This window comes from Orcinus orca, chromosome X (assembly GCF_937001465.1).
Source record: "Orcinus orca chromosome X, mOrcOrc1.1, whole genome shotgun sequence".
NCBI lineage: Eukaryota > Metazoa > Chordata > Mammalia > Artiodactyla > Delphinidae > Orcinus > Orcinus orca.
In genome coordinates this window covers 46,670,861-46,691,294 of record NC_064580.1, presented here as the reverse complement: position 1 = coordinate 46,691,294, position 20,434 = coordinate 46,670,861, and positions in this window count along the sequence as shown.

Genomic DNA, 20,434 nt, shown 5'->3' with positions numbered 1-20,434 from the left:
AGGTTTGATGATTTGCTAGGACTCACAGAACTCAGCACACAGTTGTACTCACTGCTAAGGTTTATTACAGTGAAAGAACAAAAAACAAAATCAGCAAGGGGAAAAGGTGCATATTGCAATGACCACAGGAGATCAGCACAAGCTTCCAGGAATCCTCTTTCCAGTGAATTCACAGAATTCATTTCTCCAGCTGTGAATTGTGACAACATGTGTTAAAGTGTTTTCTACCAGGAAAGCTCATTATAGTGCCTAAGGTAATTATTAGGGGCTGGTCATGTACATACCAAAATTTCAGACTCACAGTGGAAAGGAGGTATCTAGCATAAACCACATAATTTGTACAGTTTAGCAATGGTGAACCATCCTTATCAGTTAGGGAATGGTAGGGGTCCTCCAAAAATTCAAGTTCTTAGTTGCCAACCAGGGGCCAACTTGCAAGAAGACCTTTCTAAGGATAGCAGTTTTAGACGTACTATGTTGTCTTCTCTGCAGTCCACCCCCTTAGTTTGTTGCCAAGGTGTCATTTCGGTAGGACCCCATGCAGCATGGTGAGACCAGCTTACAGTACTGATGTCAGCTATGCCCTTTAGGGGTCCAGGATTTAGCCAGTAAAAAAAAATCCCATTAATCATGAAGATCTGTTAGAAAACCAGGTGACTTTCTACTTTTAAATTTCTGCTTTAACTTTTTTAAAAAAAGCTGGCCTGAGGCACCAATTCAGGCACAGCATGCTCTGGTCACTAAGCGGAAGTGGATCTGAAAGTCTTCCAGGCTCAGGCCATGTAGCGATATTCAGGGCTCACACACAGGAAGTGTAATTCTGAGGCATACATGACATCCCTAGAAACAAAGAGTTCACAATTGTTAGGGTGCCCCAAGCAGGACATACATCAGGCAGGCAGGACAGCTCCCATTGTGGCCTCCCACCCAGGGACCTGCCTCTCTAGGACTCCCTGTCCAGTTTGAATAATCCATCTGAGGCCTTGGTTTCAGGCCTGGAGGCAGCCCGTTCCAAACAGTTCTGTCTGTCCAGGACCCCAGCGCATCCTCTTTCCAAGGGTGGGTGACACCTGGAAGTGCTCTGCATGAAACGTCCAGGGGATGGGGCCACTCCTGCAGTCCCAGAGTCAGAGCTCCATCAGGTGTGACTGGAGCCTCAGCAGACAGTTTGCATTCAAAGTGCTCACAGCAGCTTGGAATGGCTGCCTGGGGAGTATTTCTTTAGGAAGCAGAGAAAATTTCGAGGAACAGTTTGGACACACAAGATCATTAATGTTCTCACTCCCTCTCTCCACCTCTCTCCAGGTGCCAAGTTTTGTGTTTTCTCCACTGATATACAATCGGTGTGGCCCATTCTCTAACCAAAACTTTACATTTTAAAAATTATCCCTTGCTCTACTCCAAATCTTTTGTCTGGAAAGGTTGTATTCAAGAAAAACAAAAGCATTTTCATAGAAAAAATTCTCTAACTTAACTACAAAGACAGATCCCGTTTAGGGATTCGTCAGTACAAAATCCTGAATTTAGAAAAATTTTTTTCCCATTTAGGTTATTACAGAATATTGAACAGAGTTCCCTGTGCTATACAGTAGGTCCTTATTGGTTAATTATTTTAAATATAGCAGTGTGTATATGTCAATCCCAATCTCCCAATGTATATGTATAACTGAATCACTTTGCTGTACACCTGAGACTAACACAACATTGTTAATCAACTATATTCCAATATAAATAAAAATTTAAAAAAGAAAGAAAAAATAAAATAAAAATATATCCCTAACTTTAAGTTTTTTGAATCTAAAGAAAATAAAGATATTTCTACATGTTAAAAAAATTGAAAAAATGAATTTACATAACCTCTTGTCCCTTTTGTCTCTATCACTTATTTAATGAACTGGCTGGAAGAAATATTAATCCCTTGCTGGGAGCAGCTGCATTGAGTAATTAAACTGCCTTCCTAAAGTGTGTGAAGCAGGAGATGGGTGAGGGGAGTAGACTCAGGCTATCAGGCCATTTTTGCAAATTTCAATTAATTTTGAAATTCTAACACAAGCCAACAACAGGGAGATATCACTTAGAGAAGGTCAAGAATAGGCTCTGTCAGGAGTGGATGGAGACATCATACTCCCTGTGATGTGTCCTCTCCTAATTTGCAGCTTCTGGCAGGAATCCCAAATTAGGAATGCAACTATCTTCTGCATCAGAAATATAGAGCCAATCAGCAGCTCAATTTTAGATAGTTCCATCAGAAAAACAAGCCCTTTTCTTTGGGCATCTGCAAGTGACCAAGATAGGCAGCATCCATGATGTTTTCTTAGTTTATGGACTCACAGAGGGGTGTCTTAAATCTGCAACAGTCCCAGAGTCAGTCCTGTTCACTGACCCTGTGCCTGCATTCAGTTCAGCGCAGCTCCTGCTGAGGCTGAAACAGCACAGAGCAGGCAATATCAGGTTTCAGCTTAGAGTCAGGTCAAGGCAATTAGGATCTGTGAATATACGGTTCCAAAGAGGCCAGAGGCTTTTCTTTGCCAGCAGCAAAGGAGAGAAGCTGCAAGACTAGACAGCCCTCTTCCAAGTCCAAGTAACGAGCAAGGCTAGCTTAAGCTCTATTTATCTCATCAGTCTTAGAGTCCAAATTGAACCACTCAAAAATATGCATATTAGGCTGAAAAATCACCAGCCTTTAAGGGCCAGCCATCTGATTTTACAAGAACTTATTAGCAACTAAAAACTGCTTAACCCCCCCGCTCAAAGTGTATCTTCAACTGGACATTTCCTTCTCCTTTTTCCCAGAGGCCATAATAAGAAAAACAAAAAATATCAGTTATGGTGGCTTGTTTTCTTTTTTAATGTTCAAAGAGTTTGAATTTCAATTCACTCATCAGAGGCAAAAAGTAAGGATATTGTAACCCATTAACATGTTTTTTTCCATTTTTCTTTGATAGGAAATTATGAAATTACAAGCCTCTAACATTTTAAATAAATTTTATCATACATCCAGATGTAATAGCCACAAGACACAAAGCCATTTTAAAAATTCCATTTTTTGGGTCTCATTGTGATTTTATTCAAATCTCTAGCAGTAGATTTAGCATTTACAGGGTTAACACTGCAGTGGCAAAGCGTGATCCTGGCTGAAATGTTGGGGTGCTGCAGCAGTGCAGCAGCCAAGCTGAAGGTTTTTTCCACTGGTTTGGAAGCTGTGCTCCAGTCCAGGGAACTGATTTAGTTTTCCCTTCCACTTAGAGGGAAGAGCAATGAAAACTTTTAACATTTTCTGCCCACCCAAAGCTCACCTTTGGGAATACGTAGGCCATTTCTCCTCCTGCTTGGAGGAGAGAATGAAAATCAAAGTCTTGACCGGGTTGTGTGCTCCCCTGTCTCCATCCCTCCTTCCCATCATCCAGCATGGCAAAAGCAGTCAAGGGACCTAGTGAGTCAACTTTCCTGGAGTTGGACCTATTATTTTAAAATTCTATATTGAATATTTACTTTTCATAACAGATAACAGCTCAGCTGCTGTTTTATATCATAGGTAAAACCATAGTCACCCAGGTACAAAAGGTTCATCACTACCTTTTCATGCTTCTATTACTCAAACAAGGCTTTTGCCATGTTTTAGTGAGTCAAGGTCATTCTAGCAAATAATCCTACCATTGCTATCATTGTCACATTGTAACCATTGCCACTACTGTGTCAGGAATCCCCAAGACCATGCCCCCTCCACCTCCAATTTTGATGATTCATTAGGACTCAGGACTCAGCATGTAGTTGTATTCATGGTTAAGATTTATTACAGTGAAAAATAAAAATCACCAAAGGGAAAGTGTATGAAGCAAAGTCTGGACGAAATCAGCTCAAGCTACCCAGGGGAGTCACACAGTACATTACTGTAGTAAAGAATTGTGGCAACACACTGTGAAGTGTTGTCTACTAGGTGTAAACAAAATAATGTTGCCAACCATTCCAGTTCTACAAGGATCAAGTCATTAGCCACTGCAGTCGCCCACCAACAGTGTGCCCTGAGGGGAATTCAGGATGGAGAAAAACAGGAAGGATTCTGTGCTTTGGATATACTGGCCCTAGATAGTTAAGATGCGTATCTAAGGAAGATTTCAATGATCCCAGATTTTTGCATCTTCCTATACATAGAAAAGCATTAAAATCATTAATAAAGATGAATGGATAAATAAATTGTGGTATATATAATGAAATATTATTTAGTGCTAAAAAGGAATGAACTATCAAGCCATGAAAAGACATGGCTTTCATCCTTAAATGCATAGTACAAAGTGAAAGAAGCCAATCTGAAAAGGCTACATACTGTATAATTCCAACTGTATGACATTCTGGAAAAGGCAAACTGTCGAGACAGTAACAAGATCAGTGTTTGCCAGAGGTTAGGTGGAAGGGAGGGATGAATAGTTGGAGCCCAGAGGACTTTTAGGGCAGCTAAACTATTCCACATGATACTACAATGGTGGATACATGTCATTATATGTTTGTCAAAACCCATAGAATGTACAATACCAAAGGTGAACCCTAATGTAAACTGTGGACTTTGGGTAATAATGATATATCAAGGTAGATTCATCAATTTACAAATGTGCCCCTCTGGGGCAGGATGTTGCTAATGGGGGAGGCGCTGTGCATGCGTGGGGACAGGGGTTTAGGGGAACTCTCTGTACTTTCTGTTCAATTTTCCTGTGAACCTAAACTTGCTGTAAAAAATAAAGTTTATTAATTTAAAAAATTAAAAAAAATCATTAACTAAGATGTCTGTTCTTTCTGAGTAGCAGTAATCTTTTAATGTTTGACTACATGTATTTCCTAGCAAAAAAATTCACATATATCCAGGCTCCTCCCTTACCTCTTTGGAACTGTTCCTCAGAGCTGAGAGGCTGTCTCCTGGGCTACAGTCCTCAGTAAGTCCCTGAATAAAACTTAACTCACAACTCTCACATTGTGCTTTTTTTTTCAGTTGACACAGGGAAGCTCATTAGAGACTCAGTGCCCATGGTTTTTACTGGGAGCTGGTCAAGTAGGCACTCTCTGCCTAGCACGATATACCAAGATCCCAACTCCCAGAAGAAATGCAGCTACTTAGCATAAAATAAATTGTTTGCACAAACAGTTTAGGCTCAGTAAACCACTTTTATTAGTTAAAGAATGGTGGGGATCTTCTATAAGTACAAGTTACCAGATCTCAGACAAAGGCCCAATTTGTAATCAGGCCTTTCTAAGCATAGAAGCCTCAGACCTGGTATGTTAACTCTATCTTGCACAGCACCCAAATATATGGAATCTAAAAAAAAATGTTCTGAAGAACCTAGGGGCAGGACAGGAATAAAGACCCAGACGTAGAGAATGAACCTGAGGACACAGGGAAGGGTAAGGGTAAGTTGGGATGAAGTGAGAGAGTGGTATGGACATATATACACTACCATATATAAAATAGATAGATAGTGAGAAGCAGCTACATGGCACAGGGAGATCAGCTCGGTGCTTTGTGACCACCTAGAGGGGTGGTGAGAGGGAGATGCAAGAGGGAGGAGATATGGGGATATATGTATATTTATAGCTGATTCACTTTGTTATACAGCAGAAACTAACACACCATTGTAAAGCAATTATACTCCAATAAAGATGTTAAAAAATACATAAGCAAAATCAGACATAGCTGAAAGGATTAATGAAGAAATCTACAATTAAGTTGGAGACTTTAACACTTTCTCAGTAATATCTAGGACTAGTGTAATGAAAAGCATTAAGGATATAGAAGAACTGAACCACACCTTTGTCAATGAAAAAAATTATAATCAGTTGATCTAAGAAAGAAATGAAAAATTTTGTTCAAGCCAAATTGAGGATTATAACCCAGGAACAGCCTCTCAGAAAGCTATGAGAACTGTTCTGCCCATTAAAGGTCAAAGCACAGTTATGTAAGTTTTTTGAGACAGAAAGTTGTATGTTAAATGACATATTATTGACAGTTTACCCAATCCAGATCTAAGCATACAAAACGAGTGAGTCATGGGTAATCATGTCCCCTTGCAAGATTAAGAAAGAAGGTTATCTCCTAAGGAGTTATCTTGTTTTGCTAGGAGAATGTTGCTCTATATGGTTCAGCAGGTATTTCTGCCAATGGGGAGGTCTGGTTGATGCATAATGGAGATACACAACACATAGTAGAGGGGAGAGAGGAGGCCAAAGGGCAGAGAAAAGTTTTTATGTCTAAATTTTCCTTGACTTGCCTTAGAATATGAATTTTTATTTCATCACCTACCAACTGAATCAAGTTGACATGTATGGAATCTTCCACATAATACAGCAGAATACACATTCTATTCAAGTGCTTATGGGAGTTTCACCAAGATAGACCATATTCTGGATCATAAAACAAATCTTAACAAATGTAAGATAATTGAAATTATACAAAGAATGTTCTCTGACTTTAAAGTAATTCAACCAGAGGTCAATAAGAGAAAGTTAAGAAATTAAGAGAAATCTTCCAAACACTTTGAAATTATACAGTACACTTCTAAATATTTCGTGGATCAAAGAGCAAGTCTCAAGAGAAATTATAAAATATTTTGAGCCAAATGAAAATTATGCATATAAAATTTGGCAGGAATCAGATAAATCAATGCTTAGAGATAAATTTATAGCATTAAATATCTGTATTATAATATAGCTGATTCACTCTGTTATACAGCAGAAACTAACACAACATTGTAAAGCAATTATACTCCAATAAAGACGTTAAAAAAGGTTTGTATTATAAAAGAATAACGGGAAAATAGTGAAAATCAATGAAGCCAAAAGTTGGTTCTTTGAAAAAAATCAATAAAATCAATAAAATTTATAGACCTCTAGTCAGACTGACAAAAAAGGAGAAAGGGGAAAGAAAACAAGAAAAAAAAAAAGAAAGAAAAAAAGCAAGCAAAGCAAGCCAGCAAACCTAAATTATCAATATCAGGAATGAAAGAGTACAGATCCCACAGAAATTAAAAGGACAAGAAGAGATTACTAGGAATAACTCTACAAATATACATTTGGCAACTTAGATGAAATGGAACAATTACTTGAAAGACCCAAACTAGTGAAGGTCACCCAAGAATAAATACATAATCTGAATAGATCTTCATCAATTAAAAAGTTGAACTCGAAGTTGAAAAACTGTCAAAAAAAAAAAAAATCTCCAGACCCAGTTCATTTCACTGGCAAATCATACTGCAGTCTGTGGGTCCCTAAGATGATCCTCAGGTTCAGTAATTCTCTATATGGACTCACAGAACTCAGAAAAGCCATTATACTATTGATACTTTAATTCAGCCCTTAAATTCCTATAGTTATTTCCATACTGCTGTGCCTCACATGGGCATCCCTTTAATAGTCCAGTTTTCTTTTTCTTTTCTTTTTTTTTTCAGCCGGTGCGCCTCGCTCGGTCTCTCCCACCCGCCGGGGAGCCCCATGCCCTGCCAGGCACCTCCTCCACCTGGCCACGCCTCACAACTCCCGCGTGGGAACCTGCCAGCTGCCTCCAAGTTGGGCCTCCCCAATAGTCCGGTTTTTCTTGCCCATCTGCCTGACCATGTAACCAAGCCATTAGCTACCATTCATGAGTTGGTAAAACCCAAGCATAGGGGAAAACAGCATGCAATTCAACCCACTGAGCTGATTTGTTTTATCTGCTTCAGTCGGTTGTAATGCAGCAAGCTTCTAAATAGGATTCTGTCTGTTCACTTTGGAACTGCCATCCATAAACCAAGCAGCTCTTTGTTGGTTAATAGAAAACTGTTCATAGGGTATTGCCCAGGTGAAATAGGATATGGTAGCTCCTCAGGTTGTTCCAAAGTCAGCTCTCAGGAAAAAAAGGTACCTGCTTTTGAATATTATGGGTACCTCCTTGCATTCCTCTGGTAGCATGCTCCTGTATAAACCATTTCCATTTCCAACCAGATCCATTTATGGATCTCTTCTGCACACTGCCTTCCTTATTGGAGTGTTTCTCCAACATCACCAAATACATTGTGGGTATTTCAGGTTTCAAGATTATTTATGTCCTTCAGTCAGTTATAAGGGCAGTTTCTATTAATGTCCAATAGCAAGCTACTAATTGTTTCACAAGTTGCTTATATCTTACCACCGCATCTGGAAATTTTCTGGTCTAAAAAACCAGTAGTTGCCTCTGTGTGGCTCTCACAAGCTTTTTCCATAAACTTGTCTGTGGTCCACATGGGGCTAAACTACAGAGAATTTGTCAGTACAGCTCTCCAGTTTCTAACATGCCATTAATTAAAGTGGTAATCTCTTTTTGTCCACCAGGTATTTTATACTGTTTCAAGTTAAACTGTACAAATGTGGATGATTCTATAGATTCCTAATTAGCATGTCCAATTAACACTGGCTGAAGGATAAGTTTAACATGCCTTCTCTTTTACAATATTAGGTAGTGAAAGTGTTCCCCTTTCAGACCATTCCAATAACACATTCAGATAAAGAAGACATGACTTCACATAAAGTCTATTCAAACATTCCAATTTTCATCCAAACTGCCAACTTAATCCCATCGACCATTGCATCCACATATCCTCTCAATCTAACTGCAATGAGTTTGGAATCACAGAACAATGGGGTCCTATCTTAGCCACTTATCTATCTTACCCACACATGCACATAGGGTCTTCAGTCCCTGACTCTTTCACTAATCCTAATCATGATTAATTTGTGGGACCACTGTCTGAGCTGATATTTTTAAAATTAATTAATTTTATTTTTGGCTGTGTTGGGTCTTTGTTGCTGTGCACGGGCTTCCTCTAGTTGCGGCGAGTGGGGTCTACTCTTTGTTGCGGTGCGTGGGCTTCTCATTGCAGTAGCTTCTCTTGTTGTGGAGCACGGGCGGGCTCTAGGTGCACAGGCTCGGTAGTTATGGTGCACGGGCTCAGCTGCTCCACTGAATGTGGGATCTTCCCGGACCAGGGCTTGAACCTGTGTCCCCTGAATTGGCAGGCGGATTCTTAACCACTGCGCCACCAGGGAAGCCCTGTCTGAGCTGATTTGAGGTCAGGTTTCTCATTATCATACTTGCCTTCCAGTTTTTAAGGTTCCTACAAAGTAGGGTAAATAAAGCATATTTGTTTAGAGCCCTTCAATGTTGGGGGACCAGCAGGGGTTCCCATCTGTCCAATCAACCACGGGTAGTGTCACATTAAGACCTTTAACCTCATCAATGTCCAATTTATTCATCCCTTTTCTTAATAACCTTCTAAAGATTTCCATCCTGCTGGAACAAGCTCTTTGATTCTCCACTCTATATTTCCCTGTTATTTTGTGAATCACTCTAATTTTCTTAGCCATCTGTTGTTTCTGCATAAGTTTTCCCTTTGGAAATGGCTATTGGCTGAAAAAAAAGCACAATGTAAGAACTGTGAATTCAGTGTGAATTTGGGGACTTACTGAGGACTGTAGGCCAGGAGACACCCTCACAGATTGCTCTAAGGAACTGCTCCAAAGCGGTGCGGGGGAAGGTCAGTATATATATGATCTGATGAAGGGGGTACGTGCAGTCAAGCACACATCTCAGTAGAAGGTTGCTGCTAGTCATGAGGAGCAGATGTCTCCATTAATGATTTTAGTGCTTTTCTAGGTATGAGAAGATGTAAGAGAACATTTCCTTTAAGAAATCATACTGCTGGCTGATGTGTTGATTTGACTATCCAGGAAAATAGGATTGCTGCCACAAAGTTTGATTCACCTCCTCCTAGTTAGTATCTCCCCCCCTCCCACCCATTTTGAAAAGCTTAAAAACTTTTCAGGACAAAGACTTCCACTTCCCGAAGTCAATGTACGTTTTCCTATTCCTCTCACTAAGTACAAATAAAAATGCTGGAAGTTACATATAAAATATACCTAAGAGGATTCTGAAAGTTTAAGAAGAAAGTAGCAAGCTGATTAGGGTTCTCAGAAGCCAATGATCAACATGGTGGTGGGTTCCTTAGGTTTTCATTTTGGCTTATATATCCTGTTCTGGGTACTGGGGAAGACAAAGGAGAAGGAAAAAGTCAGCTTAGTAAGACAGAAACTGTTTTTTTTTTTTAATTTAAAAATTTTATTTTATTTATTTTTTTATACAGCAGGTTCTTATTAGTCATCAATTTTATACACATCAGTGTATACATGTCAATCCCAATTGTCCAATTCATCACACCACTTGACAGAAAACTTTCTGACAATAAACAGTCATATTCCAGCCAAACACCACGCACACACACATACACACACGACAAAGGGAAAACAATTTAGTCCATGCACCTCTCCTCAGAGCCAAATGGAAAATCTAAACATCCACACCAAGCTGGCAGTAATGAGGCAGCAAACTACTGAAGTTCAAGATTTAAATAAAATCTGGAATCTCATACCATAATATCCAAAATGTCCAGGTTTCTATTGAAAATTCCTCACCAAACCAATAATCAATAATTACAGGGACTTCCCTGGTGGTGCAGTGGTTAAGATTCCACGCTCCCAATGCAGGGGGTCTGAGTTTGATCCCTGGCCAGGGAACTAGACCCCACATGCATGCCACAAATAAGGATCCCACGTGCCACAACTAAGGAGCCAGCAAGTTGCAAATAAGGAGCCCTGGAGCCACAAGTAAGGAGCAGGCAAGCTGCAACTAAGGAGCCCACATGCTGCAACTAAGGAGCCCGTGAACTGCAACTAAAGGAGCCCGCCTGCCGCAATAAGACCTGGTGTAGGGAGGAGCTTCAAGATGGCGGAAGAGCAAGACATGGAGATCACCTTCCTCCCCACAAATACATCAGAAATACATGTACATGTGGAACAACTCCTACAGAACACCTACTGAACGCTGGCAGAAGACCTCAGACTTCCCAAAAGGCAAGAAACTCCCTATGTACTTGGGTAGGGCAAAAGAAAAAAGAATAAACAGAGACAAAAGAATAGGGAAGGGACCTGCACCAGTGGGAGGGACCTGTAAAGGAGGAAAGGTTTCCACACACTAGGAAGCCCCTTCCCGGGTGGAGATGGGGTGGGCGGGGAGGGAAGCTTCGGCGCCACGGAGTAGAGCGCAGCAACAGGGGTGTGGAGGGCAAAGCAGAGAGATTCCCGCACAGAGGATTGGTGCCGACCTGCAGTCACCAGCCCGAGAAGCTTGTCTGCTCACACGACAGGGCGGGTGGGGCTGGGAGCTGAGGCTCAGGCTTCAGTAGGAGCGCAGGGAGAGGACTGGGGTTGGCTGCATGAGCACAGACTGAAGGGGGCTAGTGCGACACGGCTAGCCATAAGGGAGTCCAGGGAAAAGTCTGGACCTGCGTAAGAGGCAAGAGACTTTTTCTTTCCTGTTTCCTGGTGCACGAGGAGAGGGGATTAAAGGAGCTCCAGAGATGGGCGCGAGCCGCGGCTATCAGCACGGACCCCAGAGACGGGCATGAGACGCTAAGGCTGGTGCTGCTGCCACCAAGAAGCCTGTGTGCGAGCACAGGTCACTCTCCACAACCCCTTTCTGGGGAGCCTGTGCAGCCCGCCACTGCCAGGGTTCCATGATCCAGGGACAACTTCCCCGGGAGAACACACGGTGCATCTCAGTCTGGTGCAATGTGACGCCGGCCTCTGCCACCACAGGCTCGCCCTGCATCCATACCCCTCCCTCCCCCCGGCCTGAGTGAGCCAGATCCCGAATCAGCTGTTCCTTGAACCCTGTCCTGTCTGAGTGAAGAACAGAGGCCCTCAGGCGACCTACACGCAGAGGCAGGTCCAAATCCAAAGCAGAACTCTGGGAGCTTGGCAAACAAAGAAGAGAAAGGGAAAATTATCACAGCAGCCTCAGGAACAGAGGATTAAATCTCCACAATCAACTTGATGTACCCTGCAACTGTGGAATACCTGAATAGACAATGAATCATCCCAAATTGAGGAGGTGGATTTTGGGAGCAATGATATATATATTTTTCCCCCTTTTTCTCTTTTTGTGAGTGTGTATGTGTATGCTTCTGTGTGTGATTTTGTCTGTATAGCTTTGCTTTTACCATTTGTCCTAGGGTTCTGTCTTTCTTTTTTTTTATTACTTAAAATATATTTTTCTTAATAATTCTTTTTTATTTTAATAAGTTTATTTTATTTTATCTTCTTCTTTATTTCTTTCTTTTTGCTTTTCTCCCTTGTATTCTGAGCCATGTGGAGGACAGGCTGTTGTTGTTCCAGCCAGGTGTCAGGGCTGTGCCACTGAGGTGGGAGAGCCAAGTTCAGGACACTGGTACACAAGAGACCTCCCAGCTCCATGTAAATCAAATGGCAAAAATCTCCGAGAGGTCTACATCTCAACACCAAGACCCAGCTCCACTGAACGACCAGCAAGCTACAGTGCAGGACACCCTATGCCAAACAACTAGCAAGACAGGAACACAACCCCATCCATTAGCACAGAGGCTGCCTAAAATCATAAGGTCATAGACACCCCAAAACACACAAACAGATGTGGACCTGCCCACCAGAAAGACAAGATCCAGACTCATCCACCAGAAAATAAGCACTATTCCCCTCCAACAGGAAGCCTACACAACCCACTGAACAAACCTTAGCCACTGGGGACAGACACCAAAAGCAATGGAAACTACGAACCTGCAGCCTGCGAAAAGAAGACCCCAAACACAGTAAGTTAAGCAAATGAGAAGACAGAGAAACACACAGCAGATGAAGGAGCAAGGCAAAAACCCACCAGACCTAACAAAAGAATAGGAAATATGCAGTCTACTTGAAAAAGAAAAATGATAGTAAAGATGATCCAAAATCTTGGAAACAGAAGGGAGAAAATACAAGAAACGTTTAACAAGGACCTAGAAGAACTAAAGAGCAAAGAAACAAAGATGAGCAACACAATAAATGAAATTAAAAGTTATCTAGAAGGGTTCAACAGCAGAAAAACTGAGGCAGAAGAACGGATAAGTGACTGGGAAGACAAAACAGTGGAAATAACTACTGCAGAGCAGGAAAAAAAAGAATGAAAAGAATTGAGGACAGTCTCAGAGACCTCTGGGACAACATTAATCGCACCAACATTCAAATTATAGGGGTCCCAGAAGAAGAAGAGAAAAACAAGGGGACTGAGACAACATTTGAAGAGATTATAGTTGAAAACTTCCCTAATATGGGAAAGGTAATAGTTAATCAAGTCAGGGAAGCACAGAGAGTCCCATACAGGATAAATCCAAGGAGAAATAAGCCAAGACGCATATTAATCAAACTATTATAAATTAAATACAAAGAACAAATATTAAAAGTAGCAAGGGAAAAACAAGTAACACATAAGGGAATCCCCATAAGGTTAACAGCTGATCTTTCAGCAGAAACGCTGCAAGGCAGAAGGGAGTGGTAGGACATATTTAAAGTGATGAAGGAGAAAACCTACAACCAAGATTACTCTACCCAGCAAGAATCTCATGCAGATTGGATGGAGAAATTAAAACCTTTACAGACAAGCAGAAGCTGAGAGAGTTCAGAACCACCAAACCAGCTTTACAAAAAATGCTAAAGGAACTTCTCTAGGCAAGAAACACAAGAGAAGGAAAAAACCTACAACAACAAATCCAAAACAATTAAGAAAATGGGAATAGGAACATATATATCAATAATTACCTTAAATGTAAATGGATTAAATGCTCCCACCAAAAGACACAGATTGGCTGAATGGATACAAAAACAAGACCCATATATATGCTGTCTACAAGAGACCCACTTCAGACCTAGAGACACATACAGACTGAAAGTAAGGGGATGGAAAAAGATATTCCATGCAAATGGAAACCAAAAGAAAGCTGGAGGAGCAATTCTCATATCAGACAAGATAGACTTTAAAATAAAGACTACTGGAAGAGACAAAGAAGGACACTACATAATGATCAAGGGATCGATCCAAGAAGAAGATATAACAATTGTAAATACTTCGGCATACAACATAGGAGCACCTCAATACACAAGGCAAATACTAACAGGCATAAAAGGGGAAATCAACAGTAACACATTCATAGTAGGGAACTTTAACACCCCACTTTCACCAATGGACAGATCACCGAAAATGAAAATAAATAAGGAAACACAAGCTTTAAATGATACACTAAACAAGATGGACTTAACTGATATTTACAGGACACTCAATCCAAAAACAACAGAATACACATTTTTCTCAAGTGCTCATGGAACATTCTGCAGGATAGATCATATCTTGGGTCACAAATCAAGCCTTGGTAAATTTAAGAAAATTGAAATTGTATCAAGTATCTTTTCTGACCACAATGCTATGAGACTAGATATCAATTACAGGAAAAAATCTGTAAAATATACAAACAATGGAGTCTAAACTGTACACTACTTAATAACCAAGAGATCACTGAAGAAATCAAAGAGGAAATCAAAAAATACCTAGAAACAAATGACAATGGAGACACGACGACTCAAAACCTATGGGATGCAAGAAAAGCAGTTCTAAGAGGGAAGTTTATAGCAATACAATCCTACCTTAAGAAACAGGTAACATCTCGAATAAACAACCTAACCTTGCACCTAAAGCAATTAGAGAAAGAAGAACAAAAAATCCCCAAAGTTAGCAGAAGGAAAAAAATCATAAAAATCGGATCAGAAATAAATGAAAAAGAAATGAAGGAAATGATAGTAAAGATCAATAAAACTAAAAGCTGGTTCTTTGAGAAGATAAACAAAATTGATAAACCATTAGGCAGACTCATCATGAAAAAAAGGGAGAAGACTCAAATCAATAGAATTAGAAATGAAAAAGGAGAAGTAACAACTGACACTGCAGAAATACAAAAGATCATGAGAGATTACTACAAGCAACTCTATGCCAATAAAATGGACAACCTGGAAGAAATGGACAAATTCTTAGAAATGCACAACCTGCCAAGACTGAATCAGGAAGAAATGGAATATATGAACAGACAAGTACAAGAACTGAAATTGAAACTGTGATTAAAATTCTGCCAACAAACAAAAGCCCAGGACCAGATGGCTTCACAGGCGAATTCTATCAAACACTTAGAGAAGAGCTAACACCTATCCTTCTCAAACTCTTCCAAAATATAGCAGAGGGAGGAACACTCCCAAACTCATTCTACGAGGCCACCATCACCCTGATACCAAAACCAGACAAAGATGTCACAAAGAAAGAAAACTACAGGCCAGTATCACTGATGAACATAGATGCAAATATCCTCAACAAAATATTAGCAAGCAGAATCCAACAGCACATTAAGAGGATCATACACCATGATCAAGTGGGGTTTATTCCAGGAATGCAAGGATTCTTCCATATACGCAAATCAATCAACGTGATACACCATATTAATAAATTGAAGGAGAAAATACATATGATCATCTCAATAGATGCAGACAAAGCTTTTGACAAAATTCAACACCCATTTATGATAAAAACCCTGCAGAATGTAGGCATAGAGGGAACTTCCCTCAACAAAATAAAGGCCATATATGACAAACCCACAGCCAACATCGTCCTCAGTGGTGAAAAACTGAAAGCATTTCTACTAAGATCAGGAACAAGAAAAGGTTGCCCATTCTCACCACTGTTATTCAACATAGTTTTTGAAGTTTTAGCCACAGCAGTCAGAGAAGAAAAGGAAATAAAAGGAATCCAAATCGGAAAAGAAGAAGTAAAGCTGTCACTGTTTGCAGATGACATGATACTATACATAGAGAATCCTAAGGATGCTACCAGAAAACTACTAGAGCTAATCAATGAATTTGGTAAAGTAGCAGGATACAAAATTAATGCACAGAAATCTCTGGCATTCCTATACACTAATGATGAATAATCTGAAAGTGAAATCAAGAAAACACTCCCATTTACCATTGCAACAAAAAAATAAAATATCTAGGAATAAACCTACCTAAGGAGACAAAAGACCTGTATGCAGAAAATTATAAGACACTGATGAAGGAAATTAAAGATGATACAAATAGATGGAGAGATATACCATGTTCTTGGATTGGAAGAATCAACATTGTAAAAATGACTCTAATACCCAAAGTAATCTACAGATTCAATGCAATCCCTATCAAACTACCACTGGCATTTTTCACAGAACTAGAACAAAAAATTTCAAAATTTGTATGGAAACACAAAAGACCCCGAATAGCCAAAGCAATCTTGAGAACGAAAAACGGAGCTGGAGGAATCAGGCTCCCTGACTTCAGGCTATACTACAAAGCTACAGTAATCAAGACAGTATGGTACTGGCACAAAAACAGAAATATAGATCAGGGGAACAGCATAGAAAGCCCAGAGATAAACCCACACACATATGGTCATCTTATCTTTCATAAAGGAGGACGGAATGTACAGTGAAGAAAGGACAGCCTCTTCAATAAGTGGTGCTGGGAAAACTGGACAGGTACATGTAAAAGTATGAGATTAGATCACTTCCTAACGCCATACACTAAAATAAGCTCAAAATGGATTAAAGACCTAAATGTAAGGCCAGACACTATCAAACTCTTAGAGGAAAACATAGGCAGAACACTCTATGACATAAATCACAGCAAGATCCTTTTTGACCCACCTCATAGAGAAATGGAAATAAAAACAAAAATAAACAAGTGAGACCTAATGAAACTTCAGAGCTTTTGCACAGCAAAGGAAACCATAAACAAGACCAAAAGACAACCTTCAGAATGGGAGAAAGTACTTGCAAATGAAGCAACTGACGAAGGATTAATCTCCAAAATTTACAAGAAGCTCATGCAGCAAAATAACAAAAAAACCAAACAACCCAATCTAAAATTGAGCAGAAGACTTAAATAGTCATTTCTCCAAAGAAGATATACAGAGTTCTAAGAAACACATGAAAGAATGCTCAACATCATTAATCATTAGAGAAATACAAATCAAAACTACAATGAGATATCATCTCACACCAGTCAGAATGGCCATCATCAAAAAATCTAGGAACAATAAGTGCTGGAGAGGGTGTGGAAAAAGGGGAATACTCTTGCATGCTGGTAGAATGTGAATTTGTACAGCCACTATGGAGAACAGTATGGAGGTTCTTTAAAAAACTAAAAATAGAACTACCATATGACCTAGCACTCCCACTACTGGGCATATACCCTGAGAAAACCATAATTCAAAAAGAGTCATGTACCGAAATATTAATTGCAGCTCTATCTACAATAGCCAGGAGATGGAAACAACCTACGTGTCCATCATCAGATGAATGGATAAAGAGATGTGGCACATATATACAATGGAATATTACTGAGCCATAAAAAGAAATGAAATTGAGCTATTTGTAATGAGGTGGATGGATCCTGAGTCTGTCATACAGAGTGAGGTAAGTCAGAAAGAGAAAGACAAATACCGTATGCTAACACATATATATGGAATTTAAGAAAAAAAGTGTCATGAGGAACCTAGGTGTAAGACAGGAATAAAGACACAGACCTACTGGAGAATGGACTTGAGGATATGGGCAGGGGGGAAGCGTAAGCTGTAAGAAAGCGAGAGAGTGGCATGGACATATATACACTATGAAACGTAAAATAGATAGCTAGTGGGGAGTAGCCACATAGCACAGGGCGATCAGCTCGGTGCTTTGTGACCACCTAGAGTGGTGGGTTAGGGAGGGTGGGAGGGAGGGAGATGCAAGAGGGAAGAGATATGGGAACATATGTATATGTATAACTGATACATTTTTTTATAAAGCAGAGAATAACACCAATGTAAAGCAATTATACTCCAATAAAGATGTAAAAAAAAAATTAAAAAAAAAATAAAAAATAAAAAAAAATAAAGTGACGAAAGAGAAAAACCTAAAACTAAGATTACTCTACTGAGGAAGGATCTCATTCCGATTTAACAGAGAAATTAAAGCTTTATACAAAAGGAAAAGCTAAGAGAATTCAGCACCACCAAACCAGCTTTACAGCAAATGCTAAAGGAAGTTCTCTAGGCAGGAAACACAAGAGCAGGAAAATACCTACAATAATAAACCCAAAACAATTAAGACAATTGTTATAGGAACGTACATATCGATAATACCTTAAATGTAAATGGATTAAATGCTCCAACCAAAAGACATAGACTGGCTGAATGGATACGAAAAGAAGACCCATATATATGCTGTCTACCAGAGACCCACTTCAGACCTAGGGACAAATACAAACTGAAAGTGAGGGGACGGAAAAAGTTATTCCATGCAAATAGAAACAAAAGAAAGCTGGAGTAGCAATTCTCATATAAGACAAAATAGACTTTAAAACAAAGACTCTTACAAGAGACAAAGAAGGACACTACATCATGATCAAGGGATTGATTCAAGAAGAAGATATAAGAATTGTAAATATTTATGCACCCAACATAGGAGCACCTCGATACATAAGGCAAATACTAACAGTCATAAAAGGGGAAATCGACAGTAACACAATCATACTAGGGGACTTTAACACCCCACTTTCTCCAATGGACGGATCATTGAAAATGAAAATAAATAAGGAAACAGAGCTTTAAATGATACATTAAACAAGATAGACTTAAATCATATTTATAGGACATTGCATCTAAAAATAACAGAATACCCATTCTTCTCAAGTGCTCATGGAACACTCTCCAGGATAGATCATATCTTGGGTCACAAATCAAGGCTTGGTAAATTTAAGAAAACTGAAATCGTATCAAGCATCTTTTCCAACTACAACGCTGTGAGACTAGATATCAATGCCAGGAAAATATCTGTAAGAAATACAAACACATGGAGGCTAAGCAACACACTACTTAATAACCAAGAGATCACTGAAGAAATCTAAGAGGAAATCAAAAAATACCTAGCAACAAATGACAATGAAAACACAATGACCCAAAACGTATGGGATGCAGCAAAAGCAGTTCTAAGAGGGAAGTTTATAGCTATACAAGCCTACCTTAAGAAACAGGAAACATCTCAAATAAACAACCTAACCATATACCTAAAGCAATTAGAGAAAGAAGAAGAAAAAAAAAACCCCAGAATTAGCAGAAGGAAAGAAGTCATAAAAATCAGATCAGAAATAAATGAAAAAGAAATGAAGGAAACGATAGCAAAGATCAATAAAACTGAAAGCTGGTTCTTTGAGAAGATAAAAAAATTGGTAAACCATTAGCCAGACTTATCAAGAAGAAAAGGGAGAAGCCTCAAATCAATAGAATTTGAAATGAAAAAGGAGAAGTAAGAACCGACACTGCAGAAATACAAAGGATCATGAGAGATTACTACAATAACTATATATCAATAAAATGGACAACTTGGAAGAAATGGACAAATTCTTAGAAATGCACAACCTGCCAACACTGAAGCAGGTAGAAACACAAAATATAAACAGATCAATCACAAGCACTGAAATTGAGACTGTGATTAAACATCTTCCAACCAAGAAAAGCTCAGGACCAGATGTCTTCACAGGCGAATTTTATCAAACATTTAGAGAAGAACTAACACCTACCCTTCTCAAGCTCTTCTGAAATATAGCAGAGAGAGGAACACTCCCAAACTCATGATACAAGGCCACCATCACTCTGATACCAAAACCAGACAAAGATGTCACAAAGAAAGAAAACTACAGGCCAATATCACTGATGAACATAGATGCAAAAATCCTCAACAAAATACTAAATACAGAATCCAACAGCACAATAAAAGGATCATACCCTATGATCAAGTGGGGTTTATTCCAGGAATGCAAGGATTCTTCAATATATGCAAATCAATCAACGTGATACACCATATTAACAAATTGAAGGGGAAAAACCATATGATCATCTCAACAGATGCAGAGAAAACTTTTGACAAAATTCAACACCCAGTTATGATAGAAACCCTCCAGAAAGTAGGCATCGAGGGAACTTTCCTCAACATAATAAAGGCCATATATGACAAACCCACAGCCAACATTGTCCTCAATGGTGAAAAATGGAAACCATTTCCACTATGATCAGGAACAAGACAAGGTTGTCCACACTCACCACTATTATTCAACATAGTTTTGGAAGTTTTTTTTTTTTTTTTTTTAAACATCTTTATTGGAGCATAATTGCTTTACAATGGTATGTTAGTTTCAGCTTCACAACAAAATGAATCAGTTATACATATACATATGTTCCCATATCTCTTCCCTCTTGCGTCACCCTCCCTCCCACCCTCCCTATCCCACCCCTCCAGGCGGTCACAAAGCACCGAGCTGATCTCCCTGTGCTATGCGGCTGCTTCCCACTAGCTATCTACCTTACGTTTGGTAGTGTATACATGTCCATGCCTCTTTATTGCTTTGTCACCGTTTACCCTTCCCCCTCCCCATAGCCTCAAGTCCATTCTCTAGTAAGTCTGTGTCTTTATTCCTGTTTCACCCCTAGGTT